Source organism: Petromyzon marinus, chromosome 17 (genome assembly GCF_048934315.1).
Source record: "Petromyzon marinus isolate PM22_M1 ecotype Great Lakes invasive population chromosome 17, UKy_Petmar_22M1.pri1.0, whole genome shotgun sequence".
NCBI classification, from domain to species: domain Eukaryota; kingdom Metazoa; phylum Chordata; class Hyperoartia; order Petromyzontiformes; family Petromyzontidae; genus Petromyzon; species Petromyzon marinus.
In genome coordinates this window covers 21396369-21406160 of record NC_133683.1, presented here as the reverse complement: position 1 = coordinate 21406160, position 9792 = coordinate 21396369, and positions in this window count along the sequence as shown.

Sequence of the window (9792 nt, the reverse complement as noted above, 5' to 3'; positions counted from 1 at the left end):
AGGATTGGTCACAGCCAATGGTCCTTGGCAAAGACTGCGAGGTTAGCCTCTTTCAGTTCATGATTTACATTTCCTTTAGGCCAATCTGCTTTTCGCCCGCATTTCACCTGCCAATGCAAGACGCATGCACTCACGCGCGGACACAAATACCCATGCTATTTATATGTATGTAAAGGGTTATGTCATCCAGACCAGATAATGTACCACGATCATTATACCAAAGCTTTTAGTGTGTGTGTGGGGGGGGGATCAACTTTGTCTATTCCAGCAATGCGCAATAGAGGATGAGAGGGGGCTGAAAGCGAACGCTTTAACGCTCAGCGTTAAAATGCGCATTTACGTGTGTAATCTTAATGGAGTGCTGCACGGTGGGATTCCGGCTATAGATAGCAACGCAAGCTGCTTACCGCTCTTAAGCCCACCCCCAGAGTGAGTGCCCGCAGGAGAGAGCAATTGTTCCCATTCGCGATAAAAAAGACGGGGTCGGAGCTGCATCGCCGCCTCGGCTGTAGCAGTGTTTTTTTCTGTTCTCTCCCCGCATGCAAAGGACGCGCGCTCTCGTCCACAGAAGACATCTGTCCGTCTCTCTCGATGTCAGTGTCGGCGTAGCCCGCTCCACGTTTTCATCATCGCACGCAAACGCACCGCGCACACGTAAGACAGCAAAAAAAAGGGGGGGCACCGTTTAATTAAGGATTAAAAAGGGTGGGCAAGCAAGCTATGTCCGGCGAGAAGATGGACAGCCTGGCCACGACCATCGAAGCGATCGCGGCTGATGTGGCGCAAATCAAAGCGCAGTTCGCCAAGCAGAGCGAGGAGCTCGACGGGGTGGTGCAGGAGATGCGCAGAGACAACAAGAACCTGGAGCAGAAGTACGCGCAGATGGCGAGCGAGCTACGCGAGGCCAAGCATCTCATCCAGCAGCTCCAGGACACCAAGGTCGCCTTCGAAGCCAAGGAGCGCCAGGCGCAGAAACTCAATCGCCAGCTGTGAGAGCTCCCTGACGGGTGAAACCTGTGCGCGCCGGCCAAGCGATAGCTCGGAGGTCATTCGCTACTGTCTTAGTGGTCAGTTTGTGCCAAGATTGGAATTTTAGCGAGACGGGGATATGCGGAGTGTATTGTCTGCGGTGACCTTCATATTGTGCGTGCGTGCGTTTGATTAGCGCTGCGCCTCTTGCCCATTGGCTGTGGTGGATCATTGCTATTATTGTATGATTGCTGTCTCGCGAATTGCTTCATACAGGTTCTTATTACGCGACTGGCAAGCTGATTATTCGTAGCTGCTAGTACTGCTGCTGCTGTTGGCAAATCCACGATCATTATTATTATTCTTAATCGGGGACACCTGCAGCGTCCGCAAGTGACGACGACATTTCTGATCGCAGCCTCTGCAATTGCATCATCAACAGTAGCAACAGCGACGTGAAACAAAAATCAACTTATTCATCGCTCGGCTGGGCTAGCGCTTGTCGTAGTACGGACCACACACACACACAGAGGACAAACCACACGCCCCACTCATCACAGAGCGAGGCAGGCGGATAACAGAGACCTCTGGAGAGACACACACACAGTCAGCGCGCCACCAGCGCTCTCCTGCCACCATGGAGGACTTGACAAGGGACGTGGAGGAGCTGGCGGCCGAGGTCGAGAAACTGAAGGAGGAGTCGAACCGTCGCGTCGCCGAGAACGAGCGCCTGGCCCGAAGGGTGCGCGACGAGAGCGAACGACTGCACGCCAAGAGCGATGAGATAAGCGCCGACCTGCGCCAGGTACACGAGGACCTGAGCAGCCTGCATGACACCAAGACGGCCTTCGAGGCCAAGGAGAGGCAAGCGCAGAAGCTCTACCGCCAGCTGTGATGCTTGATCGAGGCGGTAGGAGGAGGAGGTGGAGGAGCGGCGGCGTGGTGGCGATGCCGTTCCAGGTCGCCGCACCGCTCGCCCATCACTGCATGCGCACAGCCGCGGTCACTGCGCCCGTATTTTTGACGCGCGCGTCCATTCACCCGTCACGTCGCCCGCCTTCATCGCCTGTACCCGGGGCTCTTTTTTTGCGTGCGCGCTGCGTCGTCGTGAGCTTCATTCATCGAGCCGAGCTCCTTGGCTATCCGCTGTGGTCGCCGTGTGCGCGATGCGACGCTAGGGACCCGCGGAGGGAAGGGAGAAGCCGAGTCCCTCGGCTGGCTGGGGTTCACGCGTCGACACATCGCACTGAACCCGTGCTGCTACTTCCCCGTGGATCGTTGTTCTGAAACCACTGCCGGCGTGTTCCGAGAAGTCCGCCTTCTGTTCCCGCTGCTAACCTGTGACCAGCACCACCTGCCGCTGGGCGGACACGCAGAACAAACTATCGAAGTCGCTTCGTGAGCGAGCCTGATATCATTATTATTATTATTGTGACGATTTGTTCCGATGTGTTCTTATTTTGTTCGTGAAACATTTTCCTCTTTTTTATCGTTTGTTTATTTTACTTAGCTAATGTTTAAAGTGTTTATTTAAGAGTGATATATATTCCTTAAACGATGCATTGGTGTATGTATACGATACATTCCAGAGTTACAGGTAACGTCATTAAGCCTTGTGTGCAAGTGCAGTCTTTAAATTATAATGGTGACGATGCTGGCTCCCAATGATCTCAGTTCGCTCTGTGTCCATGGATTTGAGTTTGCAGCCCCCACGACGACCCCGCTGTCGAGGAGAGGGGAGAGGGGCTCGTGGGGGTTTTTTGGGAGGGGGGGCAAGGCGGAGAGGGGTAGTCGCAGAATATTCGATGAGAAACGAAGTCCTGACCCCAATGTTCACTGCACCGTGGCTGCAGTTTTAAATTACTAAAAAGAGCACTCCACTTTGTATTGTGTGAGCTCCGGGTCGCCCATCGTCCCCGAATGCGATCAGAATGTCCTGGACTCGTAGCCGGATGAGTCTCGAAGAACCCCGTTCATGTGAAGAGCGAACATCGTTAGTTAAAGCGCCGTCTCGAGTCTGGGGTAGACAGTAGAAGGGTGATACAAGTTCGAACCCGGAATTCTCAGGGCCACCTAATTATTGTATATGTTATCGGTAATAATCGCCATATGAAACTGTATAACAATAATTGCCCTAATGCGGTACTATTAATAATAATAATAATGCATCGATGCGCATCATGAGCATGTGACGGAGGGATGATGGTTGTCGCATGGGGCGGTGCCTTAATCCAACAGTTGATAGAGAATGGGACGATTGGGATGATGCATTGCGCAACAGCGCTCCATCGTACTTGGGTGCAGTGTCCAATACATCAGAATGCCACAGAGCCAGATATCTCACGGTAAAAGCAACCTCCATTGGCATCACTTTTGCTCAATCTTTTCCCATTGAATTGCAATTTTTAGTTTTAACCACGTAACATTGAGCGCTAGTTGACAATCTGCAAGCGTGGGCTGGTCTTTATAAACGACATTACATATAAAGGATATATATATGGTACGACGTTCCGTCTTAGACATGCACGGTATGGTCCAACTTGTATGTGTGTATTGAAAACTCTAACTGTGCACGTCTTAAAAATCCTTAAAGAAAAAAAAACAAGCTAACATGCTATTAAGGACCAATAAGAAAGAGTGCGGATTTGCTTTGAAATGTTAAAGAGAATGTATGCATGCAATATATACGCTAGAGTTGGTTTCCAAGTGCTTATGTCACATTAACCATTGGATCCCACGGGATTGTTGGTGATAAACGCCGTTGGTTTACAGCTGGTCAGATTTTGAAAAGGAATCTTAAAACGCAAACCACAGCGCGTCTGTTTAATACAACAGAGGGACTCTTGCAAATGAGATGTATGCAGCTGCAGCGAAAACGGGCTGAAAGAGAAAACATTTCTGTAATGCGCACAAGCAATCACAAGTGTGTTAGAAGAACAAAATATAAACTGGAGCCAAATGTATAGCTGGGATACTGTTATACCGGTTGTCACACCTGAGCGATGAGTTGCACAACTTGCCAGCATGCAACTGCTATCGACGAACGTGAGTTGTGCTGTTAATTGTGCTCACAGCATGCAACTAGATCGCGTCTGCTGTACGTATGTGGACGTCTCTGCAGCGACCCATTGCAAAAAAACAAGTTGCCCAATCAGTTGCTTCCATTCGGTGGACTCGACGACATTCCAGCGATCTGCTCAGCGACTTGTCGACACGTCCTTTGTCACGAGCACATTCGCGAACCGTGATTGGTGGTTACAATCATGACCGCGCCGTTTAAATGTCCTTGCGGCGCAACTGGTCGCTCAGATGTGGACAAAATCAGTCGCGGATCGCTCAGGTGTGTCATCCGGCTTTAGTTGTTTTTGATTATGGTCCGCGCTCAAACAATCTGCTGAGTTATACTGTGGGTCAAGGTCAAGGGAAAGACATTGAAATGTGTGTGATTTACAGTTGTCGTAAGGTGGCAGGATGGTAGTAGTAGTAGTAACAGTGGTAGCATAACTAAAGATCGTTATTAAATAAGCTGCTAGACTTTAGGCACGTGCCGAATCATGTTGACTGCTGAAGTGCTATGCTGCTACGTTGATGTATGTGTTTGTGTTTTGTTTTCGCCTCGATTAAACAAACATAGCAATGAGGGTTAATCGTTTAATTGCAGAGGTCACTAATTGCGTGGTTGGCTTTAACACAATATCCGGTATATCTAGACACTATATAAAATGTGTTACGTACTTAATGTAGAACTTGGCTGCTACAGTCATGCATGCTATTGTCTTTGTGGTATAACATGCATTTTGATGTATATTGCGTTTTGTATTCCGATTAAGTAATTGAGTCCATTGCATATGTGGCTCGTGTGATTATCAATATTAAATGCGGTGCCTACAATAGACACTTTGTACTCATGTATAGGCTACATGTGGATGTATACAGTACCGTTTATGCATGTTGCATGACATAGGAGGGTGTATGAGATTGCAGGGATGAGTTTATTGTGACACTGTGGAATGATAATAATTATAATAATACATTTGTGTATAACTTATAATGATATACCAGAATGTAATAACTCCTCTATGTGATATTTGAAAAGTCAGAGACACATTAAAATCATTTAATCTTCTCCTTTTGTTCTGTTTACTTTGTATGTGAGCATAACGCCAATTATTATTTCTTAATAATAAAATTAACAATACCGTACTGTAATGCCAATCACTAAAGCAAGGAACGCATAGCTGAGTTTCAAAACAAGTTGCAGGAGGTTCATAAATTGTGATATTTTGGGCCAATGCCATGAACGAGCATTTGGTTCGTATTTCATGACAGAATACCGGAGATCACGGTACAATCCCAACACGCACACGAAGGGTTGACACGCTCAGTACTGCCATCTACAGGCCATACCTCGCAGCCCCACGCCTACAACACCTAGCAAGATGCGTTGGCGTCGCGGTGGCGAGACGTTAACTACCTCGCCAGGTATACAGGAAATGTTGGGTTGTATATTTGGAGTTTGCGTGTTCTCCCTGTGGTCACGTGGATTTTTCTCCGGGTCATCCGGTTTTTTCCTCCACATTTAGCAACATGCGTTTGAACGTTTCGAGTATTTGGCTGCGATGATAAGACTCTTAATTGGGCTATCATTTGTGGCCAAGTCGCTTCTGAATAAAGAGCTATATAGTTCAGTGGGCCTGGTAAAATAAAACATAGCTTAATAGTTTTAGTTTAAGAGCATAGTGGTTACCCATCCCTGCAAGTAGTAACCAGACGTCCATGCTTAGATTCTGAGCTCGGAATATAAATACTTGCTCATTTAACACAAATTATTGGGTGATGTGGTGATGCTGCTGCCGCGGTGCACAATCACAAATAATAACAACACTCAACACATTCTTCAATCACAATGTGGCCTTCGAAGTAATTATATATGATATATATATAAATATATAATATATAATAATAGGCGACGTTTTTGTTCAACGGCCCTTCATCACGGAGCACAGAGAGAGACCAGTTGCGGCAGACTGAGGAGTGACTTAGTGGAAAAGCATCATTTGTCAAAACCGAGATTTATTTCAAGGCGATTCCTTAAAGCGAGGCGGATTTGTCACAGCGCGGTGTTCTTATTTTGTGTTGCACCCTGTCAAACGCGTGACGCGATGCACTTTCAACAGGACGGTCAAAGCGCGGCGCTTGAAGGCGCTGTTGTTTATTTGTGCACGGCGATGACATTGTGTGTGCGCGTCTGGCCAGCGGTACAAATCGCACGGTGACCGAGGTCATCGGCGACGATGGCTCGCGCTGCAATGCGGCGCAAATGCCGCTGCGGAGGAAACATTTTCGATTGCACTGCAGGTCGCACGTGGAACCAACGCGAGCCGTCGTCGCCCGTGTTCTTGGCTGTTGTCTGCGCTCCTTCCTGGCGGTGTGAGCTCGACATGGTTTCATGATTTATGAATGGACCACGCGTGTTGTATGTGTGTGGAGGTGGTTCACAAAAGGACTTTGAGTATTATGAAGAGATAGCACGCAATGTAAGCGCCTCCAAATGACGCTATCCTTCTCCGCTAGCTTAGACTTCTCATATAAGATACAGTGTATAGTGAGGGAGAAAAAGTATTTGATCCCCTGCTGATTTTGTACCTTTGCCCACTGACAAAGAAATGATCAGTCTATATATTTAATGATAGGTTTATTTGAACAGTGAGAGACAGAATAACAACAAAAAAATCCAGAAAAACGCATGTCAAAAATGTTATAAATTGATTTGCATTTTAATGAGAGAAATAAGTATTTGACCCCTCTGCAAAACCTGACTTAGTACTTGGTGGTAAAACCCTTGTTGGCAATCACAGAGGTCAGACGTTTCTTGTAGTTGGCCACCAGGTTTGCACACATCTCAGGAGGGATTTGTCCCACTCCTCTTTGCAGATCTTCTCCAAGTCATTAAGGTTTCTAGGCTGACGTTTGGCAACTCGAACCTTCAGCTCCCTCCACAGATTTTCTATGGGATTAAGGTCTGCAGACTGGCTAGGCCACTCCAGGACCGTAATGTGCTTCTTCTTGAGCCACTCCTTTGTTGCCTTGGCCGTGTCTTTTGGGTCATTGTCATGCTGGAATACCCATCCACGACCCATTTTCAATGCCCTGGCTTGGGGAAGGAGGTTCTCACCCAAGATTTGACGGTACATGGCCACGTCCATCGTTCCTTTGATGCGGTGAAGTTGTCCTGTCCCCTTAGCAGAAAAACACCCCCAAAGCATAATGTTTCCACCTCCATGTTTGACGGTGGGGATGGTGTTCTTGGGGTCATAAGCAGCATTCCTCCTCCAAACATGGCGAGTTGAGTTGATGCCAAAGAGCTCCATTTTGGTCTCATCTGACCACAACACTTTCACCCAGTTGTCTTCTGAATCATTCAGATGTTCAATGGCAAACTTCAGACGGGCATGTATATGTGCTTTCTTGAGCAGGGGGACCTTGCGGGCGCTACAGGATTTCAGTCCTTCACGGCGTAGTGTGTTACCAATTGTTTTCTTGGTGACTATGGTCCTAGCTGCCTTGAGAACATTGACAAGATCCTCCCGTGTAGTTCTGGGCTGATTCCTCACCGTTCTCATGATCATTGCAACTCCACGAGGTGAGATCTTGCATGGAGCCCCAGGCTGAAGGAGATTGACAGTTCTTTTGTGTTTCTTCCATTTGCGAATAATCGCACCAACTGTTGTCACCTCCTCACCAAGCTGCTTGGCAATGGTCTTGTAGCCCATTCCAGCCTTGTGTAGGTCTACAATCTTGTCCCTGACATCCTTGGAGAGCTCTTTGGTCTTGGCCATGGTGGAGAGTTTTGAATCTGATTGATTGATTGCTTCTGTGGACAGGTGTCTTTTATACAGGTAACAAGCTGAGATTAGGAGCACTCCCTTTAATAGTGTGCTCCTAACCTCAGCTCGTTACCTGTATAAAAGACACCTGGGAGCCAGAAATCTTTCTGATTGAGAGGGGGTCAAATACTTATTTCCCTCATTAAAATGCAAATCAATGTATAACATTTTTACATGCGTTTTTCTGGATTTTCTTGTTATTCTGTCTCTCACTGTTCAAATAAATCTACCATTAAAATTATAGACTGATCATTTCTTTGTCAGTGGGCAAAAGTACAAAATTAGCAGGGGATCAAATACTTTTTCCCTCCCTGTATATCCCGTGTGTGTAGACGTAATTGGGATGGAACGGTGGCGCAGTGGTTAGCGCATTACGCTACGAATGCGGCGACATGAGTTCGATTCCAGGCCAGGCCTACCATGAGTGATGGTAAGTGATATCTGAACCAGTGCCCGCAACCCGCTCTAACCCCCTTTACCACCCCGCAATGAACAGCATGGTGAAGTTTGGTTTAAAATCCCTCCACGACCTACACGGCGTAGGGGAGGCCTTCATCCATTCATGCTATGTATGGGGAACTCGACACGCTTGCAAACGAGAGATTCCATCTCGCAGGATTATCCAGGTTAAATCTGTTTATAGATATAAAAGTAAATAGATTAACGCGGATTGACAAAGAGCTGGATGTAGACGTTAGAAGTGTTTATATAAGTAATACATCATGGAACCATTTTGCCAGTATCAAAGTGTGAAAAATAAGAATAGGTTTTACCCTTTCTGGCAATAAAAGGGGTGTTGAAATGTTCAAACACCAAATATATAGCCATAATAGAGGTGTGTGGGTTAGATCGCGATCTAACACACAAACCTCTATTATGGATGATATTGGTCGCGAAAGCCTCCGTGTTAAACGAAAGCTTTCGTAAGGAATCAAGTCTGCATTAGCCACACGTACTTGTGGTGAACATGCAAATAAACATTGCTCTGATAATGTATGTCTTTGAAACTGGCGTAGGCCAATCGGTTTCAAAGACAATGCAATCATTATAATCAGAGCATGTTTTATTTGCATGTTCACCACAACTACGTGTGGCTAATGAATACTTGACGACCTGGTGTTTCAACACCTGAACATCTGTTTTATTGCCATGAAGGGTAAACCCTATTCCTATTTTTCATAATAAGTAAGACAGTTGTACAACAACTTGAGTCTTGCTTGGTTTCAAAGTGCTAGTCGTGATTATATTTGTACATCATAATTGCAGGGTATGCGTTGGGTACAACTGCTGTAAAAGAAATACGTGTAGATTGTAGTAGTTGTAGCATGACGATAAGCCACTTCGTTGAGCTATCATTTGTGGCCAGGTCGCTTCTGAAAGAGAAGCTAATAGCTCAGTGGGCCTTAACTGGTAAAATAAAATAGTTTAGTTTGTGCTTTCCTTACCTTTCCTATCCTTTGAAATCCTATCGTATTTTGTATAGTTTGTTGTTATAACTTTCTGACCCGGCCCTACAGGACATCGGTGAAAAAGAGCTGTGTAGCTCATCGGATTCCTCCAGTATATATAAAAATAAATATTCTGATTCTGGATTTTGATCTGGTGGGGTCATACCGCTGGACTGCCTCAAGGGGGTGTGATGCAGTTTTGAAACCATTTTCAGTGACCGGTGCTGCTGGCAACAATGGAACAGTCACACGTACAAAAAAAAACAAATCTATCATTTGTCCAGTGTCTGCACGTGTCGGCACGCGTCATTTCTCATGCAATTCAAGGTCATCTGCAGGTGGTGTGATGTTTTTTCTCTTGCAGACACCCACCTGGCAGGTGGACAAACAGCCTTTGGCAAGGCTGATGAGTAAAAGTCAACGTGGTCTGGAAATCGATTATGCAATATGCTTGCAGCGTTTCAGATAGTCATCGGGCTACAACTGAA